At 44.2% G+C, this 5,981-nt stretch overlaps 1 long non-coding RNA gene across 1 annotated transcript in view; it reads left to right on the top strand.

Moving 5' to 3' along the window:
* Positions 1-4,463, top strand: part of LOC111815336 — a 25,360-nt gene extending 20,897 nt beyond the window's left edge. The window contains exon 4 of the long non-coding RNA XR_002820041.1: positions 4,453-4,463. This is a non-coding gene — a long non-coding RNA (uncharacterized LOC111815336). The remainder of the gene's footprint in view (positions 1-4,452) is intronic.
* Positions 4,464-5,981: the final 1,518 nt, after the last annotated feature.

Raw genomic sequence — 5,981 nt, 5'->3', positions numbered from 1 at the left:
GCTTCCTTTCTATCCAGGAATGAATCATGCCTCCCCTAAGACTGAAAATGAGCCCAGGTTACAGTTATTCATGGTTCACTGGCAAAGTCAATGAGTTTTACATAAAAAGGCAGATGCAGTTGATGAATATAAATATGAAGAATCAAAGCTGGAATGGGGGAAGCTGGTGATTGGTAAATTACAACTATGGAACATTAAATGTATACTAACAAATCACCAGCTGATTCTCAAGGTGAGGAGGCCCCTGTTTGCCTTCAAGGAAATTTATCTGCACACTGTGCGGGGTGGTTCTGTGCTGGCAGGAAGAGCTGGGAGACACTGTGAGCATTTTCATGATGATACATGAGTGAATTCCTAGTGTGTGTCCTTCTAAATGTGATTCTAGATAATTTCAAACACTTGAATTAAGCAAATTATTTGAGCTACTCTGGTCACCTCTGTGGCCTTGGTTCCACTTTTAACTGTCAGCAAGTTTTGTTTTACCCCTTGGGTACTTCTTTCTCAATGTCATTAAGGCAAGGCCACGGCAATGAACAAGGCTCTATTTTCAGAGCCCTTTTTTCCTCTTTCCTCTCCGAACATGAGAAGTTTTAAGTTTCCTAAGTATACCCTTTGCCAGTTGACCAGTGTCTTGGATGAAAACACTTAGGTTTTCCTGGGCTCCTGAAGGCTAAAGGTGGCTGGGCCTTGGCAATCCATCCTCCGCTCCAGTATTCTGGCCCGGACCCGTGCAGTCTTCCTGACCAATCACCCATCCACTTTCTAACTCAACAGAAAATTAGTCTCTATCTGAAAGTGCGACTCAGTTTCCCTATTGTTCACTCTGCATAAGCTCTGTTATGGCTCATATCTAGGTGTCCCTCCAAAGCTTTATATACTTCTAGTGGGCTTTTGGGAGTGACTGGATCTTGGGTGTGTGACACTGGGTTAGCCTATTGGTTGGTTTAGGGTAGTTCTGGGTGTGGATGAAGGACTTGCTGAAGAGGGAAGGCCCGCCCTGGGTGTAGGTGTCACCAACCAGTAGGCCTGCAGCCTGGCTGGAATAAGCAGGAAATACTGTCACTACCTGCTTGACCCACTGTGTATTGTTTCTCATTCACTGTGCCCCTCTGCCATGCTGCCTGCCTTGGAACTAGCCAGCTATGGACTCGAACCCCTCCAACAGAGTTAAACTTGTCCTCCTTTAACTACAGACATGAGATATTTTGTCCCAACATCAGGAAGGTAACTAAGACAGCCTCCCCACACTGTCTCAATCTCTCAAGGTATTTTCAATGAATTTCCACTCGGTGGGCACCACACCCGAATGAGATGAAGCACAGTGACCAACCACTGTATATTTTCACATTTAAGAATACCATAGGGAAAGTTTTGAAGTAAATTTTCATCTTTGTTTGGATAACTGCTTTGAGAAAATCCATCTCCAGTATTTACCAAAATGTGTAGCTTCCTCAGGGAGTATCTGTTTCATAAAACTGTACTGAGAAGAATGGGTGCAATTTAATTACACTTAATTCAGATGCCATTTGTTGAGTATCTTCACTTTGCCAGCTCTCAGGATAAATCAGTTGGCTGCAAAGATAAGTAGGTCATGTTCCCTGTCTCTGGAAAGCTCCTGATCAAATATCTACAATACAGCACATTGGAAACTATCTCAAAAATGAGGAAAACCTGCTAGGGAAACACAGATTGGAAAAACCTAAGGAGGCAGTGCTGTTTATCCTGGACCTTGAGACCCAAGAAAGAGTTGTTTGGGTTTAGTGGGGAAGTGAAAGCAGACGAGATGTTGGAGAAGCAGGGAGATGCACTGTGGGAAAAGGAAGATCACTGTGATGATTCAAGGGGTGCGTGGCAGGATACGTCTCATCGAACCCCAAGTACTCACCCGCAGCTCAGGGCTGGGAGCATAGAGGGCAAAATAGAAATCACTGAGCAAAAGCATCTGACATGTGGCCTGCTGTCCCAACACACTCTCAAAGAAGCCACCGTAACCACGAAGGCTGCCTCTGTAGAGGACCACAGAAAGGGTTCATTATAAAAGTGTCATTGTCTGGGTGTAGCAATGTAAACTTATAATTCTAGGTGCTCAGGAGACTGGAGGAGGAAGATCACAAGTTTGAGAGCAGCCTGGGCAACTTATAAAACCTTGTCTGAAAATGAAAATACTAAAAGAGGCTAGGGATCTAGCTCAGTGGTTGAGCACTTGCCTTGCTGGGGTTTAATTCCCAGAACAGAGAAGGGAAAAAAAGTGACTGGGCCAGAAAAGATCTCTTTGGAGAATGAATTTGATCTGATGTGATTGATAGCTGCCCGCCCCCGGGTGGTTCCTCATTAGAATTAGAAGCAGTCTTCTCTGACCATCAGTTGAGGCGAAGAGGACTTAGAAACCTTTTTGGTCATAAATTTTAGCAGTCACATACAGCCTGGGGTCACTTCTTGTCCTCTGATGCAGAGATGGTCAGTATATTGAGTTCTCCGACATGGGAAAGGTCCATGCAATGGTGCAGACAAGGTGTCCACGTGAAGCTGCATGGTAGGAGTGTCAGAAAGCCACGGGCTTGTGATGCGTCCCGGACTGGCCTCCTGGGAGTCCGCCTGCTCCAGGATCTGTTGTCTCTAGAAGGCCTCTGTTAGGGTGTGCTTTTGAAGTTTAGGTTAGGAAGAGTCTTCGCGTGGGTAAATGAACATTTATTGGTTACCTACTGCACACCAGGTATTCCTCCAGGCTCTTTCACATACCTTCCCATCTTGAAGCTATGGCAACTACCTAGTATTCTAATGTCTATGGGATAAAGTTGACATAAAACTGAGTCTCATTCCCCCATTAAATTGTTACGGTCACCAGACCGTGGATCTGCTGTCCAGGCAGCAGCTGGGCTGCCTTCTCAGCTGAAGGAGAGCCCGCTGCCAAGCTCATTCAGGTTGCCCATTCCTCTTCCTTGCAGCCAGGTGGCAGAAGGATCAGCAACCTACTAGAGCTGGGCTACAGCGGCCCGCAGGGCCTGACAAGCTCCCAGGCCCTTGGCCTCATGGGCTTCCTCAACATGGTGCCTTGACCAAGCCAGCAGGAAGATCTCTGACTTTAGGAGGGCTCTTGCTTACTGAAGCCCAGCCATAATCTCCCCCCGCCCTTTTTTTTGATGGAACAGGGGATTGAACGCAGGCCCTTGCACTTGCCAAGCTAGCACTTACTCTACTGAGCTATCTTCCCAGCCCCAAATGAGCTTTTTTTTTTTTTTTTTAGCAATTTTTTAGAGCAGCATGTTCAGGGTCTCACTACTACATTGGACCCATAGTGATAGCCTGTTTACAGCCTCCCAAGATCTGGAATTACAGGCCTGCATCACCTCACCCAGTCTCAATTGCTGTTGTCTCAGCACACCCATAATCTCCTTTTGCTTAACACAGAACAGAGTGTTTTGGAGCCTTAATCACATGTATAAAATACGCTTTTTCTTCTGCTGCTGTATCCTGACAAGGATCAAGTCACAGGTGGCGCCAGAGTTAAGTGGAAAGGAACCCAGAACATGCCCGCCAGCGTGTAGGCGTTCTTCTTAGGATGCTGTCCATCACAATAGCACTGTTCTGGATTCTTACCCTAATCACACAGAAGTGGCAGCATTGGTCAGTAGGCTTTTATTCTTCCTGGATTTCTTTAAAAAATTCCAATACTGTGTGCTTCCCAAGTACCTGCACTGTCCCATCCTCAGTAGAAAGTTTGCTTGTGCTCTCAGTGCTGTGGCTAGTGGTGGTGTGTAAGGAAGATAAAGCCCAAGACGGCCACATGATGGTCTAGGCTGTGGAAAAGAAACCAGGGGAAGAGTGTAGACCCCAGCACCAGACGCCTCCCAATGTCCTGATATAAATAACATATAATTTCTCACTCTCTATAAGGTTTGATACTGGCAAGCAGCTGCTGTTGTGTTTACCCCCTAAATCTAGGCCCCCAGAAGAGTGTGCACAGCTGAATGAAGAGCTGTCTGTCATACCCAGGGCTTCTTGCATCTTTCCAGCCACCCCCTGCCCACCCCGAGGAATCCCTTGCCAAGTCCTTGAGTGACCCGCCCCCTTGGCTCTAGCGCAGTCTCTGCCTGCCGGCCCAGGCAAGGTGGGTGACTGGATAGTGGAGTGGAGGGATGAAGACTCCTGAGTTACTATTTCAAAACAACTTTATTAAGTTGTAATTTGTATGCTATAAAATTTCTTTATACATAGATATGTTGTATATACATAGATATGTTGTAACTGGTAGTATGAAATAAAATTTTAGAAGTTTTTTTAGATGCAGGCAACTTTTTCAAATTTCCTCCTGCTGAGCACATAACCAACCTGCCCTCCTCTCCTCAGACTAAAGCAGGGACAGAATATGCAGATGCTGGCCTGGGAGGCCTGAGCCCAGCTTCCTTTACTCAAGCAAAAGAATGAGTGAGAAATAATAAAGCAAGTATGGAGATGTGCACCATCTCTCTGTGCTCCCCTCCCCTCTGTTCCTGACTGTGAAAGACTCTTATCTACCTGTTCAAGGCCAGATGAAGATTTGAGGCACATGGGCCCTGCCATCTCTTTGGATCTTTGAAGAAATTTGTTTTCCCTTTTATCAAAATATATGGCCTCCATTGATCTGGTCCTGGCGGGCCAACGCAGTCCCAAAGTGAGCTTAGTGTATTTATACATTCAAACTACCTTTTAGTGCTAGAGTACTAGAAGTTCCCTTGGGCCTGTTTGCACCCTATCTGTCTTCTCACTCTCATCTCTGGATAACATTTGATTTGCTCTCTGACTTCCATTGTCTTACCTTTTCTAGAAATTTTATATAAAAGGGATCGTGCAACACATAATGTCTAATATCTGGCTTATTTTACCTAGTATGTTTGTGAGATATGTTTGCGGGGTGTGTCATTAGTGTGTTCCTTTTTATTATTAGCTGGTAGCTTGTCAAACTAATGGCTATACAATTTGCAGGCCTAGCACAAAATGAAAATGACAGACTCTGCTCAAAAATCAGAAGAAAAGTGTCATCCCAGGCACTACAGTCTAGTGCTTTCACCTCCTTTTGCAGTGTACCTCTCAGCCTGCCATGGTCATGTTATTTACTCACTGTTGTCTCCCCTTCAGGCTCCATGACTCAGCATGCTCACATGACCACCATGGGATTGCCTCTCCCCTCAACCACTGGCTGGGGCTGAGGAAGTCGAGCCCTCTGTTTCCCTTTCAAAGGCCCAACTGCCCCAACTCATGGAGGACAAGTAATCTCCCAGGGTAATGCACTGTCCACACCTAGAGTGCATACCTGTCACATTTGGCTTCACTTACAAAGTAGACAATCAAAAAAAAAAAATCATTAAGAATTTCAAGGCTGGTGGTGTTACTCAGTGATACAGCAGTCACCCAGTGTTCTTGGAAAACCAGTTTAATTTCAGTACTAAACAATATGAATTTTGAGATGATAACCTCAGAGCATGGCACCCCTTTGACACTGTGTTCACCTGCTCTAGTTGTTGTACTTGCACAACCCTGATTCCATGTAGTGTGAGAGTGTTTACCGCAGGAACCGGCCATTTTTGTTGGTTACCCAAAATCGCTTCTTTAACCAGAGGATGGATACATAGGTTGTTTGGGGTCATTATGAATGTAAGAATCTTCAAGTAGATATAGGTTTTTTTTTTTAACATTCATGAATTTTGTATTGAAAAATTTCCATTTCATTAACATTTTATTTTATTTATTTTTTCCCTTGAATTTTTTTTATTGGTACATTTTATATATACATAGTGATAGCATTCATCATAGGGGGATTGTACCTTGCTTCAAACAATAGTTTCAAGCATATTTTATTTTTAAGATTTAAAATTTCTGAATTTAGTTCAACTTGTAATACCACATTTCCAAGAAAAATGAACCTTTTGCAAAGACATTTAAATAAAATCATACCAAGATGCACAAAAATGAAATTGTCCAAAACTTCTTGTAAAGAAAAAAAT

The sequence above is a fragment of the Octodon degus genome, unplaced genomic scaffold, assembly GCF_000260255.1.
Source record: "Octodon degus isolate 3935 unplaced genomic scaffold, OctDeg1.0 scaffold00015, whole genome shotgun sequence".
Taxonomy (NCBI): Eukaryota; Metazoa; Chordata; class Mammalia; order Rodentia; family Octodontidae; genus Octodon; species Octodon degus.
Note: the sequence above shows the minus strand (reverse complement) of the source record. Positions and strands in the feature narration are given on the sequence as shown.